The 19,175-nt window shown below is 40.3% G+C and overlaps 1 pseudogene; it reads right to left on the reverse strand.

Moving 5' to 3' along the window:
- Positions 1 to 18,426: 18,426 nt before the first annotated feature.
- On the reverse strand, positions 18,427 to 19,175 carry LOC113929118 (annotated as a pseudogene).

Consider the following 19,175-nt stretch of genomic DNA (forward strand, 5'->3'; position numbering starts at 1 on the left):
ATGACCACCTCATGGAAGGTAGGCGTTGTGGAGAGTTGATTTGGGGGAGAAAAAAACTGCAGATGCTGCAGGGGTCCCTGATTATGGAAAGCAAAATGACAGAGAGAGACAGAGAGAGAGAGAGAGAGAAGCAGCAGGCAGGGGATTGCACAAGAATAAATATTCCCCAAAACAATGGACTGGGAAAAAGAGAGGGTCTGACTACCACAAGTTATTATGAGCACTGGAGTTCAAAGTCTAAAGTATTAAAATTGCTCGCCATTACTGGGGGTCATACCTGGTGGGCCTAGCTGTGCTCCTGTGGGGAAGGAAGGCAGAGACCTGAGATTGGGCGGTATGGTGCGAGGATTTACTGCATTGCATGGGGAGAAGGAGTTTCCCTGGTTGGAGTGTATAAGGGAACGGTGGCATGGCCTGTCCCAGGACAAAATAACTTGTGGTGCCAATGTGCTGCCCTGTTCATTAGCATAAGGACAAGGACATGGGCTGAGGACAGCAAAACTTGGTCCTGGCTTTTTGCTGTGCTTTACCATAAATTCCAAAGTGCTGTGTGGTCATGCAACAACTTTTCTGGGACAAACTAGCAAATGGCAAAAGCATGATGAGACCCTCACACAGAGGAGTAGAGCAGGTCCATGCCACGAGGGTGGGTCCTTAAATTTGGAGTTTTGAAACTCAGCTGTGTGTCTGAGATGAAACATGGGAGTGCTGTGCCACATGACAGGTAGATAGCTCAGACACAGACAGAGTAAAGGCATGGAAAGGACAGAAGTTGGCGACACAAGAGGGGTGATTATTTCCTCTTCTGTGATGGCTTCCTGAAGAATGTTGGAACTGAACTCCCCACTCTGTGGTTGAGAGAGTGGTGCACCCCATTTCTTCCCTCACCCTGCCCATCAGCACTGATCAACTTTATTGACAAACACAGCATTGCCCCTCCATCCCCTCCAGTGGAGACTAGAACTGCTTGCACCAAGCCTCACCTTCCAATGTCCTGCAGGGGCATCTCCACTAGGGCAAATGCACCTGAGAATCAGTGTGGCAGGGCCTCCCTCCAAAAGATTAGCAGAAACCACTTGCACACACCAAGTCTACTGATCATAGAGTACTGAAAATCTTCAGCTCTAGGGGAAATAAGATCTAGTTTCTTTCTGTTCTTTCTTTCCTTCTTTCTTTTTTCTTTTCTTTCTTCCTTTCTTTCTTTCCTCTTTCCTTCTTTTCTTCTTTCCTTTTTTTTTCCTGGCTTCCTTTAACAAGCAGACGAAAACACACCTAGTTAAAACTTGCCACACAGTGGCCAGGGGCGGAGCAAGATGGCGGAGGAGTAGGAGACCTGGATTTCATCTGGTTCCAGGGATTCAGCTAGAGAGGAATCAAACCATTCTGAACACCTACGAACTCAACAGGAGATTGAAGAAAGGAACAGCAAGAACTCTCTGAACAGAAAAGCGACCACTTTCTGAGAGGTAGGACGTGCGAAGTCAATCTAAGGCAATATTCGGGAAGACAGACGGTGGGAAGGGGGCTTCTGTCCGCCGATTCTGGCAAGTGATAGAGCAGTGGATCACAAAACCGGAACTATTAGAAGTTGGATCTGCCGAGGGACCTCACTCCAGTGGCTAAGCTGGTGGGGGTGGGGGAACCCTCGCGGGAACAGTGTGGTCTTAGGACCCTCGGGTCACAGGAAGACCGGGGGTGCCTGAGTGTGGCAGAGCTCCCAGGTATCGGAGCGGGGAAGCTGGCTGCAGGGACAGAGCAGAGGAGAGGGCTCTCAGCTCGGGGTGGCCATAAACTGTGATCCGCAGCACAGTCAGCCCACTGCTCCTCCAGCAGGGACCCAACAAGTGGCAAATCTGGAGAGACTCCCCTTACTCCCCAGGAGGAGCAGCATGGGAGCACAACACAGAGATCTGCTAGGTTTGGAGACTCCACACGGGGTTGTGCTCAAGAGAGAGAAACACTTGGTCACAGGCCAGGTGAGCACAGAGTGCGGCCGGAGACTGAGGAGATAGGAGTAATTGAATACTTCTCTCTGGGGGCTCACTGAAGAGTGAGGCCCCGAGTTCTCAGCTCCTCTGGGGCAGAGATTGGGAGGCTGCCAATTTCACTTTCGTCCTCCAGAGCTATATGGAAAACTTGCAGGGAACAAAATCTCACGAGAGCAAACAGGAACAGATTACTTAAAAAGACCCAGCAAAAAGGGCAATTCTGCCTCCGGAAAAGACATTTGGAAACCACGGCAACAGGCCGCTCCCCCAGAAGATTGGCAAGAACAGCCAGCCAAGACCAAGTTTACTAAAAACTGAGAACGGCAGAACTCCAGTGCTAAGGGAATACTGCACATAGAATTCATAGATATTTTTACCATGATTCTTTAGTTTTTCAAAATTAATTTATTAAATCTCTTTTTTTTAATTTTTCTTTTTCCCTTTTCAACCAACGTCTTATCAACACCTATTTTATATTTTTTAATTTTTTATTGTTATGTTAATCACCATACATTACATCATTAGTTCCTGATGTAGTGTTCCATAATTCATTGTTTGTGCATAACACCCAGTGCTCCACACAGAACGTGCCCTCTTTAATACCCATCACCAGGCTAACACATCCCCCCACCCTCCTCCCCTCTAGAACCCTCAGTTTCTTTTTCAGAGTCCATCATCGTTCATGGTTCGTCTGCCCCTCTGACTTACTCCCCTTCATTCTTCCCCTCCTGCTACCTTCTTTTTCTTTTTTCTTAACATATGTTGCATTATTTGTTTCAGAAGTACAGATCTGTGATTCAACAGTCTTGCACAATTCACAGCGCTCACCATAGCACATACCCTCCCCAATGTCTATTACCCAGCCACCCCATCCCTCCTACCCCCCAACACTCCAGCAACACTCAGTTTGTTTCCTGAGATTAAGAATTCCTCATATCAGTGAGGTCATATGATACATGTCTTTCTCTGATTGACTTATTTCACTCAGCATAACACCCTCCAATTCCATCCACGTATTTGCAAATGGCAAGATCTCATTCCTTTTAATGGCTGCATAATATTCCATTGTGTATATATACCATTTCTTCTTTATCCATTCATCTGTCGATGGACACCTCAGCTCTTTCCACAGTTTGGCTATTGTGGACATTGCTGCTATAAACATTGGGGTGCACGTACCCCTTCAGATCCCTACATTTGTATCTTTGTGGTAAATACCCAGTAGTGCAATTGGTGGATCGTATGGTAGCTCTATTTTCAACTGTTTGAGGAACCTCCATACTGTTTTCCAGAGGGGTTGCACCAGATTGCATTCCCACCAACAGTGTAGGAGGGTTCGCCTTTCTCCAAATCCCCGCCAACATCTGTCCTTTCCTGATTGTTAATTTAAGCCATTTTGACTGGTGTGAGGTGGTATCTCATTGAGGTTTTGATTTGGATTTCCCTGATGCCGAGCGATGTTGAGCACTTTTTCATGTGTCTGTTGGCCATTTGGAGGTCTCCTTTGGAAAAATGTCTGTTCATGTCTTCTGCCCATTTCTTGATTGGATTATTTGTTCTTTGGGTGTTGAGTTTGATAAGTTCTTTATAGATTTTCGATACTAGCCCTTTCTCTGATATGTCATTTGCAAATATTTTCTCCCATTCTGTCGGTTGTCTTTTGGTTTTGTGGACTGTTTCTTTTGCTGTGCAAAAGCTTTTTATCTTGATGAAATCTCAAGAGTTCATTTTTGCCCTCGCTTCCCTTGCCTTTGGTGATGTTTCTATAGGAAGAAGTTGCTGCGGTTGAGGTCAAAGAGGTTCCTGCCTGTGTTCTCCTTTAGGATTTTGATGGACTCCTGTCTCACGTTTAGGTCTTTCAAATATTTGGAGTCTATTTTTGTGTGTAGTGTAAGGAAATAGTCCAGTTCATTCTTCTGCATGTGGCTGTCCAATTTTCCCAACACCATTTGTTGAAGAGACTGTCTTTTTTCCATTGGACATTCTTTCCTGCTTTATCAAAGATGAGTTGACCATAGAGTTGAGAGTCCATCTCTGGGCTCTCTATTCTGTTCCATTGATCGATGTGTCTGTTTTCATGCCAGTACCATACTCTCTTGATGATGACAGCTTTATAATAGAGCTGGAAGTCGGGAATTGTGATGCTCCCAGTTTTGCTTTTCTTTTTCAATATTCCTCTGGTTATTCGGGGTCTCTTCTGGTTTCATACAAATTTTAAGGTTATTTGTTCCATTTCTTTGAAAAAAGTAGATGGTATTTTGAAGGGGATTGCATTGAATGTGTAGATTGCTCCAGGTAGCATTGACATCTTCACAATGTTTGTACTTCCAATCCATGAGCATGGAAAGTTTTTCCATTTCTTTGTGTCTTCTTCAATTTCTTTCCTGAGTATTTTATAGTTTTCTGAGTACAGATCCTTTGCCTCTTTGGTGAAATTTATTCCTAGGTGTCTTATGGTTTTGGGTGCAGTTGAAAATGGGATCGACTCCTTGATTTGTCTCTCTTCTGTCTTGTTGTTGTTGTATAGGAATGCCACTGATTTCTGTGCATTGATTTTATAGCCTGCTACTTGACTGAATTCCTGTATGACTTCTAGCAGTTTATGGGTGGAGACTTTTGGGTGTTCCACATACAGTATTATATCATCTGCAGAGTGAGAGTTTGACTTCCTCTTTGCCAATTTGGATGCCTTTGATTTCTTTCTGTTGTCTAATTGCTGTGGCTAGGACTTCTAATACTATGTTGAATAGCAGTGGTGAGAGTGGACATCCCTGCCGCGTTCCTGACCTTAGGGGAAAAGCTCTCAGCTTTTCCCCATTGAGAATGATATTCGCTGTAGGTTTTTCATAGATGGCTTTTAGGATACTGAGGTAGGTACCCTCTATCCCTATACTCTGAAGAGTTTTGATCAAGAAAGATGCTGTACTTTGTCAAATGCTTTTTCTGCATCTATTGAGAAGGTCATGTGATTGTTGTTCTTTCTTTTGTTAATGTATTGTATCACGCTGATTGATTTGCGGATGTTGAACCAGCCTTGCAGCCCAGGGATAAATCCCACTTGGTCATGCTGAATAATCCTTTTAATGTACTGTTGGACCCTATTGGCTAGTATTTTGGTGAGAATTTTTGCATCCATGTTCATCAAGGATATTGGTCTGTAATTCTCCTTTTTGATGGGGTCTTTGTCTGGTTTTGGGATCAAGGTAATGGTGGCCTCATAAAATGAGTTTGGAAGTCTTCCTTCCATTTCTATTTTTTGGAACAGTTTCAGGAGAATAGGTATTAATTCTTCTTTAAATGTCTGATAGAATTCCCCTGGGAAGCCATCTGGCCCTGGGCTTTTGTTTCTTGGGAGATTTTGGATGACTGCTTCAATTTCCTTAGTGGTTATAGGTCTGTTCAGGTTTTCTATTTCTCCCTGCTTCAATTTTGGTAGTTCATACATCTCTAGGAATGCACCCATTTCTTCCAGGTTATCTAATTTGCTGGCATAGGGTTGCTCATAATACGTTCTTATAATTGTTTGTATGTCTTTGGTGTTGGTTGTGATCTCTCCTCTTTCATTCATGATTTTGTTGATTTGGGTCATTTCTCTTTTCTTTTTGATAGGTCTAGCCAGGGGTATATCAATCTTGTTAATTCTTTCACAAAACCATAGTTTCATTGATCTGTTCTACTGTTCTTTTGGCTTCTATTTCATTGATTTCTGCTCTGATCTTTATGATTTCTCTTCTCCTGCTGGGTTTAGGCTTTATTTGCTGTTCTTTCTCCAGCTCCTTTACGTGTAGGGTTAGATTGTGTATTTGAGACCTTTCTTGTTTCTTGAGAAAGGCTTGTATTGCTATATACTATCCACTCAGGACTGCCTTTGCTGTATCCCAAAGATTTTGACCAGTTGTGTTTTCATTTTCATTGGTTTCCATGAATTTTTTTAATTCTTCTTTAATTTCCTGGTTGACCCATTCATTCTTTAGTAGGATGCTCTTTAGCCTCCATGTATTTGAGTTCTTTCCGACTTTCCTCTTGTGATTGAATTCTAGTTTCAAAGCATTGTGGTCTGAAAATATGCAGGGAATGATCCCAATCTTTTGGTACCAGTTGAGACCTGATTTGTGACTTAGGATGTGATCAAATCTGGAGAATGTTCCATGGGCACTAGAGAAGAATGTGTATTCCGTTGCTTTGGGATGGAATGTTCTGAATATGTCTGTGAAGTCCATTTGGTCCAGTGTGTCATTTAAAGTCTTTATTTCCCTGTTGATCTTTTGCTTAGATAATCTGTCCATTTCAGTCAGGGTGGTGTTAAAGTCCCCCACTATTATTGTATTGTTGTCAATGTGTTTCTTCGCTTTGTTATTAATTGCCTTATATAATTGGCTGCTCCCGTGTTAGGGGCATAGATATTTACAATTGTTAGATCTTCTTGTTGGATAGACCTTTTAAGTAGGATATAGTGTCCTTCCTCATCTCTTATTACAGTCTTTGGTTTAAAATCTAATTTGTCTGATATAAGGATTGCCACCCCAGCTTTCTTTTGGTGTCCATTAGCATGGTCAATGGTTTTCCACACCCTCATTTTCAATCTGGGGGTGTCTTTGGGTCTAAAATGAGTCTCTTGCAGACAGCATATTGATGGGTCTTGTGTTTTAATCCAATCTGATAGCCTGTGTCCTTGATTGGGGCATTTAGCCCATTACATTCAGGGTAACTATTGAAAGGTATGAATTTAGTGCCATTGTATTGCCTGTAAGGTGACTGTTACTGTATATTGTCTCTGTTCCTTTCCGATCTATGCTGGTTTTAGGCTCTCTCTTTGCTTAAAGGACCCCTTTCAATATTTCCTGGAGGGCTGGTTTCGTGTCTGCAAATTCCTTTAGTTTTTGCTTGTCCTGGAAGCTTTTTATCTCTCCTTCAATTTTCAATGAGAGCCTAGCTGGATATAGTATTCTTGGCTGCATATTTTTCTCATTTAGTGCTCTGAAGATATCATGCCAGTCCTTTCTGGCCTGCCAGGTCTCCGTGGATAGGTCTTTTGCCAATCTAAGGTTTCTACCATTGTAGATTACATATCTCATCTCCCAAGCTGCTTTCAGGATTTTCTCTTTGTCTCTGAGACTCATAAGTTTTACTATTAGATGTTGGGGTGTTGACCTATTTTTATTGATTTTGAGAGGGGTTCTCTGTGCCTCCTGGATTTTGATGCCTGTTTCCTTCCTCACATTAAGTAAGTTCTTTGCTATTATTTGTTCCAATATAACTTCTGCCCCTCTCTCTCTTTCTTCTTCTTCTGGGATCCCAATTATTCTAAAGTTGTTTTGTCTTATCGTATCACTTATCTCTCAAATTCTGCCATCGTGATCCTGTACTTCTTTCTCCCTCTTTTTCTCAGCCTCTTTATTTTCCATCATTTGGTCTTCTATATCGCTGATTCTCTCTTCTACCTCATTGATCCTAGCAGTTAGTGCCCCCATTTTTTATTGCACCTCATTAATAGCCTTTTTGATTTCTACTTGTTTAGATTGTAGTTCTCTTATTTCTCCAGAAAAGGTTTCTCTAATAACTTCCACCCTTTTTTCAAGCCCAGCTAGTATCTTTAAAGTCATGATTCTGATCTCTAGGTCCGACATCATACTAATGTCCGTATTGAGTAGGTCCCTGGCTGACGGTACTATCTTTGTTCTTTCTGCTGAGGTGATTTTTTTTGTCTTGTCATTTTGTCCAGAGGAGAATAGATGAATGAGAGAACAAAATGCTAACAGGTTAACAACATCCCCAGCGAATATACTCTATACAAATCAGAAAAGACCTGAAACCAGGGGAAAAGAAAGGGAAAGAAGAAAAAAGAAAAGGAAAGAAAGAAAAAAAACAACCAAAAAGAAAAAGATAAAAACAAAAACAGAACAATATAAAAAAACCCGAATATGATCAAATATGATCAGGCTAGTGCATAGATCAGTGCCACACACTAGATTTTGGGCGTATTTTGGTCTGTTAGAAAAAAGTGCCTCCTAAAATTTTAAAGGAAGAAAGACTTATATATGTACAAAATAAGGGTTGATACAATGAAGGGATGGAAGATGACTGTAAAGATGAAATTATAAAAGATTTTATAAAAGGAATTGATACAATAAGAAGTTGTTTGAAAAAAGAAAGAAGATTTAAAAAAAAGAAAGGGAGAGAATGTGATCAGGCAGGAGATTAGAACAAAGCCATACACTAGTGATTTAGGGTATATTTTGATCTGTTAGAAGAAACTGTATCTCAAAATTTTAAAGAGAGAACAACTTCTATATATATATGCCATAAATAAGGGTAACTACTATGAAGGGATAAAATATGACTCTAAAAATGAAAAATAAAAAATGTTTTTTTTAAAAAAGGAATTGTTAAGATGTTGGTTGAAAAAGGGAAAAAGAAAAATTAAAAAAAACAGTTAAAAAATTAAAATTGAAAAACTAATGTATCATGGTAAAAAAAGCCATGAATTCTATGTGCAGTATTCCCCTAGCGCTGGAGTTCTCTCGTTCTCCTTGATCGGGAAACTTGGTCTTGGCTTGCTGGCTGTTCGTGCTGATCTTCTGGGGGAGAGGCTTGTTGCCGTGGTTCCCAAATGTCTTTGCCGGAGGTGGAATTGCCCCGCCCTTGTCCATCCGGGCTAAGCAAGCTGCTCGGGTTTGCTCTCTGGAGCTTTTGTTCCCTGCAAGCTCTGGTACAGCTTTGGTGGACCAGGGTGAAAATGGTGGCCTCCCAATCTCTACTCGGAGGAGCTGAGAACTCGGGGCCCCGCTCTTCAGTGTGCCTGCAGAGAAAAGAAGTCATTCCCGTGTCCCCGGTCTCCAGCTGCACTCCGTGCTCACCTGGCCTGTGACTGAGCGTTTCTATCTCTGGCACCCCACCCTGTGTGGAGTATTCAAACCCAGCAGATCCCTGTGGTGCACTCCCACACCACTCCTCCCAGAGGAGGGAGGGGAGTCTCCCTGGATCTGCCGCTTGTTGGGTCCCTGCTGGAGGAGCAGTGGCCTGACTGGGCTGCAGATCACAGTTTATGGCAACCCCAAGCTGGGAGCCCGCGCCTTGGCTCCGTCTCTGCAGCTGGCTTCCTGGCTCCAATACCTGGGAGCTCTGCGACACTCAGGCACCCCCAGTCTTTCTGTGACCCCGAGGGTCCTGAGACCACACTGTCTTGCGAGGGTTCCACCCCCCGATTAGCCACTGGAGCGACATCCCTCAGCAGAACCAACTTCTAAAATTTCCGATTTTGTGCTCAGGGGCTCTATCACTTGCCAGAAGCAGCCGACGGAGGCCCCCTCCCCCGCCGTCTCTCCTCCCGAATATCGCCTTGGATTCACTTCTCCGCACATCCTACCTTCCAGTAAGTGGTGGTCACTTCTCTGTTCAGAGAATTGTTACTACTCTCTTCTTCGGTCTCCTCTTGAGTTCGTAGGTTTTCAGAATGGTTTGATCCGTATTCAGCTGAATTCCTTAGACCAGACGAAATCCAGGTCTCCTACTCCTCCGTCATCTTGCTCCGCCCCCCATCAATACCTATTTTAAAAACCATTTTTATTGTTCATTTTTAGAGTCATATTCTATCCCTTCATATTAGTTACCCTTATTTTTGGCATATATATATATATATATATATATATATATATAGTTTTCTCTTTTAAATTTTGAGATACAGTTTCTTCTAATAGATCAAAATATACCCTAAATCTCTACTGTATGGCTTTGTTTTAGTCTCCTGCCGGATCACACTATCTCCTTCTTTTTTTCTTTTAAATCCTCTCCTTTTTTTTTCAAACAACTTCGTATCTCATCAATTATTTCATAAAATCTTATACTTTTCATCTTTATAGTCATATTCCATCCCTTTATCGTATTAACCATTATTTTTGTACATATATAAGTTTTTCTTTCTTTAAAATTTTGGGAGGCACTATCTTCTAACAGACCAAAATACACACAAAATCTGCGTGTGGCACTGACCTATGCACCAGCCTGATCATATTCTGTTTTTTTGTTTTGTTTTGTTTTGTTTTGTTCTGTTTTCGTTTATTTTTACTTTTTCTTATTCCTTTTTCTTTCATTCCCTTTTTTCCCCCTCAGTTTCAGGTCCTTTCTGATTTGTTTAGAGCATGTTTTCTGGGGATGTTGTTACCCTTTTAGCATTTTGTTCTCTCATTCATCTATTCTCCCCTGGAAAAAATGACAAGATGGGAAAAAATCACCTCAACAAAAAGAACAAGAGGCAGTACCAACAGCCAGGGACCTACTCAATACGGACATTAGTACGACGTCGGAACTAGAGTTCAGAATGATGATTGTAAAGATACCAGCTGGGCTTGAAAAAAGCATGGAAGTTATTAGAGAAACTCTTTCTGGAGAAATAAAAGAACTAAAATCTAACCAAGTCAAAATCAAAAGGGCTATAACGAAGTGCAATCAAAAATGGAGGTTCTACCTGCTAGGATCAATGAGGTAGAAGAGAGAATTAGCGATATAGAAGACCAAATGATGGAAAATAAAGAAGCTGAGAAAAAGAGAGATAAACAACTGCTGGATCACGAGGGCACAATTCGAGAGATAAGGGATGCCATGAGACAAAAAACATTAGAATAATTAGGATCCCAGAAGAAGAAGAAAGAGAGTGAGGGGCAGACGGTATATTGGAGCAAATTATTGCAGAGATCTTCCCTTATTTGGGGAAGGAAACAAGCATCAAAATCCAGGAGGCACAGAGAACTGACCTCAAAACCAATAAAAATAGGTCAACACCCCGACATTTAATAGTAAAACTTAGGAGTGTCAGAGACAAAGAGAAAATTGTGAAGCAGCTTGGGACAAGAGATCTGTAACCTATAATGGTAGAAACATTAGATTGGCAACAGACCCATCCACAGAGACCTGGCAGGCCAGAAAGGACTGGCATGATATATTCAGAGCACTGAATGAGAAAAATATGCAGCCGAGAATTCTATATCCAGCTAGGCTGTCATTGAAAATAGAAGGAGAGATCAAAATCTTCCAGGACAAAGAAAAACTAAAGGAATTTGGAAACACGAAACCAGCCCTGCAAGAAATACTGAAAGGGGTCCTCTAAGCAAACACAGAGTCTAAAAACAACACAGACCAGAAAGGAACACAGACAATATACAGTAACAGTCCCCTTACAGGCAATACAATGGCACTAAATTTATATCTTTCAATAGTTACCCTGAATGTAAAAGTGTTAAATGCTCCAATCAAAAGACACAGGCTATCAGATTGGATTAAAAAACAAGACCCATCGATATGCTGTCTACAAGAGACTCATTTTAGACCCAAAAACACTCCCAGATTGAATGTGAGGTGGTGGAAAACCATGTACCATGCTAATGGACACCAAAACATAGTTGGGGTGGCAATCATTATACCAGCAAATTAGATTTTAAACCAAAGACTGTAATAAGAGATGAGAAAGGATACTATATCCTACCTAAAGCTTCTATCCAACAAGAAGATCTAACAATTGTAAATATCTATGCCCCGAACATGGGAGCAGCCAATTATATAAGGCAATTAATAACTAAAGCAAAGAAACACATTGACAGCAATACAATAATAGTGGGGGACTTTAACACCACCCTGACTGAAATGGACAGATTATCTAAGCAAAAGATCAACAGGGAAATAAAGACTTTAAATGACACACTGGACCAAATGGACTTCACAGACATATTCAGAACATTCCATCCCAAAGCAACGGAATACACATTCTTCTCTAGTGCCCATGGAACATTCTCCAGAATTGATCACATCCTAGGTCACAAATCAGGTCTCAACTGGTACCAAAAGATTGGGATCATTCCCTGCATATTTTCAGACCACAATGCTTTGAAACTAGAACTCAAATCACAAGAGGAAAGTCGGAAAGAACTCAAATACATGGAGGCTAAAGAGCATCCTACTAAGGAATGAATGGGTCAACCAGGAAATTAAAGAAGAATTTAAAAAATTCATGGAAACCAATGAAAATGAAAACACAACTGTTCAAAATCTTTGGGATACAGCAAAGGCAGTCCTGAGAGGAAAGTATATAGCAATACAAGCCTTTCTCAAGAAACAAGAAAGATCTCAAATACACAACCTAACCCTACACCTAAACCCTACAACCCTACAGCTGGAGAAAGAACAGCAAATAAAGCCTAAACCCAGCAGGAGAAGAGAAATAATAAAGATCAGAGCAGAAAACAATGAAATAAAAACCAAAAGAACAGTGGAACAGATCAACGAAACCAGGAGCTGGTTCTTTGAAAGAATTAACAAGGTTGATAAACCCCTGGCCAGACTTATCAAAAAGAAAAGAGAAATGACCCAAATCAACAAAATCATGAATGAAAGGGCAGAGATCACAACCAACACCAAAGAAATACAAACAATTCTAAGAACATATTATGAGCAACCCTATGCCAGCAAATTAGATAACCTGGAAGAAATGGGTGCATTCCTAGAGATGTATCCACTACCAAAACTGAACCAGGAAGAAATATAAAACCTGAACAGACCTATAACCACTAAGGAAATTGAAGCAGTCATCCAAAATCTCCCAACAAACAAAAGCCCAGGGCCAGATGGCTTCCCCGGGGAATTCTATCAGACATTTAAAGAAGAATTAATACCTATTCTCCTGAAACTGTTCCAAAAAATAGAAATGGAAGGAAAACTTCCAAACTCATTTTATGAGGCCACCATTACCTTGATCCCAAAACCAGACAAAGACCCCATCAAAAAGGAGAATTACAGACCAATATCCTTGATGAACATGGATGCAAAAATTCTCACCAAAATACTAGCCAATAGGGTCCAACAGTACATTAAAAGGATTATTCAGCATGACCAAGTGGGATTTATCCCTGGGCTGCAAGTTTGGTTCAACATCCGCAAATCAATCAATGTGATACAATACATTAACAAAAGAAAGAACAAGAATCCTATGATCCTCTCAATAGATTCAGAAAAAGCGTTTGACAAAGTACAGCATCCTTTCTTGATCAAAACTCTTCAGAGTATAGGGATAAAGGGTACATATCTCAATATTATAAAATCCATCTATTTAAAACCTACAGTGAATATCATTCTCAATGGGAAAAAACTGAGAGCTTTCCCCCTAAGGTCAGGAACGTGGCAGGGATGTCCACTCTCACCACTGCTATTCAACATAGTATTAGAAGTCCTAGCCACAGCAATCAGACAACAAAAAGAAATAAAAGGCATCCAAATCGGCAAGGAAGAAGTCAAACTCACACTGTTTGCAGATGATTTGATACTTTATGTGGAAAACCCGAAAGACTCCACCCCAAAACTGCTAGAACTCATACAGGAATTCAGTAAAGTGGCAGGATATAAAATCAATGCACAGAAATCAGTGGCATTCCTATACACCAACAACAAGACAGAAGAAAGAGAAATTAAGGAGTGTCGATCCCATTTACAATTGCACCCAAAACCATAAGATACCTAGGAATAAATCTAACCAAAGAGGCAAAGAATCTGTGCTCAGAAAACTATAAAATACTCTTGAAAGAAATTGAAGAAGACACAAAGTAATGTCCACAATAGCCAAATTGTGGAAAGAGGCAAGTTGTCAATCGACAGATGAATGGATAAAGAAGATGTGGTATATATATATAATGGAATATTAGGCAGCCATCAAAGGAATGAGATCTTGCCATTTGCAACGATGTGGATGGAACTGGAGGGTGTTATGCTGAGTGAAATAAGTCAATCAGAGAAAGACATGTATCATATGACCTCACTGATATAAGGAATTCTTAATCTCAGGAAACAAACCGAGGGTTGTTGGAATGGGGGTTTGGGAGGGATGGGGTGGCTGGGTGATAGACATTGGGGAGGGTACATGCTATGGTGAGCGCTTTGAACTCTGCAAGACTGTTGAATCACAGATCTGTACCTCTGAAACAAATAATGCAATATATGTTAAGAAAAAAATGAAGAAGATAGCAGGAGGGGAAGAATGAAGGGGGGGAAATCGGAGGGGGAGATGAACCATGAGAGACTATGGACTCTGAGAAAGAAACTGAGGGTTCTAGAGGGGAGGGCGGTGGGAGGATGGGTTAGCCTGGTGATGGGTATTAAAGAGGGCACCTTCTGCATGGAGCACTGGGTGTTATGCACAAACAATGAATCGTGGAACACCACATCAAAAACTAATGTCATTTATGGTGATTAACATAACAATAAAAAATTTAAAAATAAAAGAAAAAAAGACAAAAAAAGTACACTGGTAGAAGGTTAAAATTCTGCTTTCTCTTGGTTCACAAAAAAAGACAAAGTTTTCTTGAATTAATGGTCTCCTATTGGTAAGAAAATGTAAATAAAGTTGTTTTTCTTTTGGGGGAAAAAAGAGGAAAATAACTTGATTTGCCAAGGAAATGTTGAAAAAGAAAAACAACACTGGGGCATCACGTTGCCTGATTTCAAGCAATATTACAAAGCTGTAATCCAGAAGACAGCATGGTACTGGCACAAAAACAAATATATAGACCAATGGAACCGAATAGAGAGCCCAGATATGGGCCCTCAACTCTATGGTCAAATAATCTTCGACAAAGCAGTAAAACATACGCAATGGAAAAAAGACAGTCTCTTCAAAAATGGTGCTGGGAAAATTGGACAGCTGTATACAGAAGAATGAAACTCAATCATTCTCTAACACCATTCACAAAGATAAACTCAAAATAGATGAAATACCTCAATGTCAGACAAGAATCCATCAAAATCCTAGAGGAAAACTCAGGCAGTAACCTTTTCTACATCGGCCGCAGCAACTTCTTTCAAGATACATCTCCAAGGACTAGTGAAACAAAAGCAAAAATGAACTTTTTGGGACTTCATCAATATAAAAAGCTTCTGCACAGCAAAGGAAACAGTCAACTAAACAAAGAGGCAACTCACAGAATGGGAGAAGATATTTGCAAATGACACTACAGATAAGGGCTGGTATCCAAGATCTATAAAGAACTTCCCAAACTCAACACCCAAAACACAAATAATCAAGTCAAGAAATGGGTAGAAGACATGAACAGACACTTCTCCAAAGAAGACACAAATGGCTAACAGACACATGAGAAAATATTCAACATCATCAGCCATCAGGAAAATTCAAATCAAAACCACATTGAGATACCACCTTACCCCAGTTAGAATGGCAAAAAATTGACAAGGCAAGAAACAACAAATGTTGGAGAGGTTGAGGAGAAAGGGGAACCCTCTTATACGGTTGGTGGGAATGCAATTTCGTACAGCCACTTTGGAAAACAGTGTGGAGGTGCCTTAAAAAATTAAAAATAGAGCTACCCTATGACCCAGCAATTACACTCCTGGGTATTTACCCCAAAGACACAGATGTACGAAAAAGAAGGGCCATATGCACCCCAATGTTCATAGCAGCAATGTTCGCAATAGCCAACTGTGGAAAGAGCCGAGATGCCCTTCAACAGATGAATGGATAAAGAAGATGTGGTCCATATACACGATGGAATATTACTCAGCCTTCAGAAAGGATGAATACTTAACTTTTCCATCAACATGGATGGGACTGGAGGAGATTATGCTAAGTGAAATAAGTCAAGCAGAGAAAGTCAATTATCATATGGTTTCACTTATTTGTGGAACATAAAGAATAGCATGGAGGATATTAGGAGAAGGAAGGGAAAAATGAAGGGGGGGAATCAGAAGGATAGATGAACCATGAGAGACTATGGACTCTGGGAAAGAAACTGAGGGTTTTAGATGGGAGGGGGTTAGGGGAATGGGTTAGCCCAGTGATGGGTATTAAGGAGGGCATGTACTGCATGGAGCACTGGGTGCCATAGAAAAACAATGAATTGTAGATCACTACTTCAAAAACTAATGATGTATTTTATGGTGACTAATATAATAAAATTTAAAAAATGTTGGTGGCATTTTCATAGTGATTGCATTAAATGTGTAGGTTGCTTTGGGTATTGTACACATTTTAACAATATTTTTTCTTCTAATCCATGAGTGTGTAATGTTTTTGCATTTCTTTGTGTTATCTTCCATGTCTTTCATGAGCATTCTAAAGTTTTCAGAGGAATGTTCTTTTACCTTTTGTGTAGCCTTATTACTAGGTGTCTTATTTTGTTTGGAGCCATTGTAAATGGGATCAATTCCTTGATTTATTTTTCTGTTGCTTCATGGTGGATATATATCCACATTGATTTTGTATCCTGGGACTTTATTGAGTTTGTGTATAATTTCTAGCAATTTCATGGTGGAGTCTTTTGGGTTTCCTACATAGAGTATGATATCGTCTGTGAATAACGAAAGTTTGACCTCTTCTTTGCCCATTTAGATACATCTTATTGTTTTTTGTCTTCTGATTGCTGAGGCTAGGAGTTCCAGTAATTTCTTAAATATCAGTGAAGATAGTTGATATCCCTGTCTTATTCCTGACTGTAGAGGAAACGTTCTCAATTTTTCCCCGTTGAGGATTATGTTAACTGTGGGTTTTTGGTATATGGCATTTATTTACATTAACATGAATGGAACAGGACTGTATTATTCTGAGTGAAATAAGCCAGTCAAAGACAGTTATCATATGGCTTCACTCATATGTGGAATATAAGAAACAGGGTAGAGGACCATAGGGGAAGGGAGGGACAATTTTGAGTTATGTTCCCTCTATACCTACCTTGTTGAAGGTTTTTATCAAGAATGCATGCTCTATTGTATTGAATGCTTTTTATGCATCTATTGAGAGGATCATATTTTTTTTATCCTTTCTTTTTTATTAATGTGTATCATGTTGATTGACTTGTGGATATTGAACCACCTTTGCAGCCCAGGAATAAATCCCACTTGATCATGGTGAATAATTATAAAAGAGCTCTAATTAATTGGTTTAAAGAAAATTAAGCATGTATATAAAATAAATGATTCCCAGCACCATTTATTAAAGAGACTGTCTTTTTTTCCATTGGATATTCCTTCTTGCTTTGTCATAGATTAGCTGACCATAAAGTTGAGGGTACATTACTGGGTTCTCTATTCTGTTCCATTGATCTATGTGCCTGTTTTTGTACCAGAACCATGCTGTCTTGTTGATCACAGCTTTGTAATATAGCTTGAAGGTAGGCATTGGGATGCCCCCAGCTTTGGTTTTCTTTTTCAACAATCCCCTGGTGATTCAGGGTCTTTTCTGGTTCCAGGCAAATTTTAGGATTGTTTGCTCCAGCTCTGTGAAAAATGTTGATGGTATTTTGATAGAAATTGCAATGAAAGTATAGATTGCTCTGTACAGCATAGACATTTTCACAATGTTTATTCTTCCAATCCATGAGCATGGACTGTTTTTTTCCATCTCTTTGTGTCTTCGTCAATCTTGTTCATAAGTGTTCTGTAGGTTTAGAGTACAGATACTTTGCCTCTTTGGTTAAATTTATTCCTAGGTAACATGATTTTTGGTGCTATTGTAAATGGGATCGATTCCTTAATTTATCTTTCTTAAGTCACATTGTTAGTGTGTACAAATGCAACTGATTTCTGTGCATTGATTTTGTATCCTGGTATGTTACTGAATCACTGTATGAGTGTTAGCAATTTTGGGGTGGAATCTCGAGTTTTCCACATAAAGTATCATGTCATCTCTGAAGAGAGAGAGTTTGAATTCTTCTTTGCCAGTTTGAGTGCATTTATTTCTTTTTGTTGTCTGATTGCCGAGACTAGGACTTATAGTACAATTTTGAACAATAGTGGTCAGAGTGTGCATTCCTGTCGTGCTCCTGGCTTTATGGAAAAACTCCGTTTTTCCTCATTGACAATGATATTCACTGTGGACTTTTCAAAAATGGCTCTTATGATATAAAGGTATTTTCCCTCTAACCCTGTACTTTGAAGAGTTTTAATCAAGAAAGAATGCTGTATTTTGTCAAATGCTTTTTCTGCGTCAACTGAGAGGATCATAGGCTTCTTGTCTTTTCTTTTGTTAACGTGCTCTATCACATTGATTGATTTGCAAATGTTCAACCACCCTTGTGTCCCAGGAATAAATCCCACTTGGTTGTGGGGAATAATCATTTTAATATACTGTGGAATCCTATTGGCTCCAATCTTGGTGAGAATTTTGACATCTATGTTCATCAGGGATATTGGTCAGTAATTCACCTTTTTGATGAGGTCTTTGTCTGGTTTTGGTTTCAAGGTAATTCTGGCCTCATAGAATGAATATGGAAGTTTTCCTTCCATTTCTATTTTTCGGAAACAGCTTCAGTAGAAAACGTATTATTTCTTCTTTAAATGTTTGGTAGAATTTCCCTGGGAAGCCATCTGGCCCTGGACTCTTGTTTGTTGGAAGGTTGTTTTTTTTTTTCTTTGATGTCTGATCGTATTTATTTGTCACTCATAGAAAATCTCATTTTTGACTGGCCTCAGACTTAGAGGTAGAAGCTCTCAGAGAGGACAGCCTCCGTCTCTTGGCAATCTGTTCCTGGTATTTTTCTTTGGCCTCCTTCATTCTTTTGGCCAAAAGTTTAGCATATTCTGCAGCCTCTTCCTTATTTTTCTTAGTGCGCTGCTTCTTCAAAGCAATACGCCGCCGTTTGTGCTGGAGGACTCGTGGAGTAACAAGACGCTGAATCTTAGGCACTATGGTTCTAGGTTTCTTCCCTTCTTTGTTTAGGGGCTTTCTCACAACATACTGGCAGACATCATCTTCTTTAGAGAGATTGAAAAGTTTGCGGATTCTGCTGGCTCTTTTGGGCCCCAGGCGATGAGGCACAATAGTATCAGTGAGTCCAGGAATATCCTTCTCCCCTTTTTTTACAATGACCAAGTTGAGAACGCTAAGATTGGCATCCACAATGCAACCCCGAACAGATTTGCGCTTTCTCTCTCCAGTCCGCCTTGGTCTATAGCAGGAATGCCCCTTACTCAGCAGCAGGCAGACACGACCATGGGTGAAGACACCCTCTTCATGGGGAAGCCTTGTTTGTCATTGCCACCACTGATTCGGACCACATAACCCTTCCATTCTTCACCCAGAGCAACAGCATCAACTTCTGTGGCCATACGTTTCTCATAAAAGGTACGAAGTTTGCGTTCATCATCCACTTCAATGAGTTTCTGGCAGCCAGTAGCTGGGAAAGTGATGTTCAGCTTCAT

This window comes from Zalophus californianus, chromosome 5 (assembly GCF_009762305.2).
Source record: "Zalophus californianus isolate mZalCal1 chromosome 5, mZalCal1.pri.v2, whole genome shotgun sequence".
In the NCBI taxonomy this organism is placed as follows: domain Eukaryota; kingdom Metazoa; phylum Chordata; class Mammalia; order Carnivora; family Otariidae; genus Zalophus; species Zalophus californianus.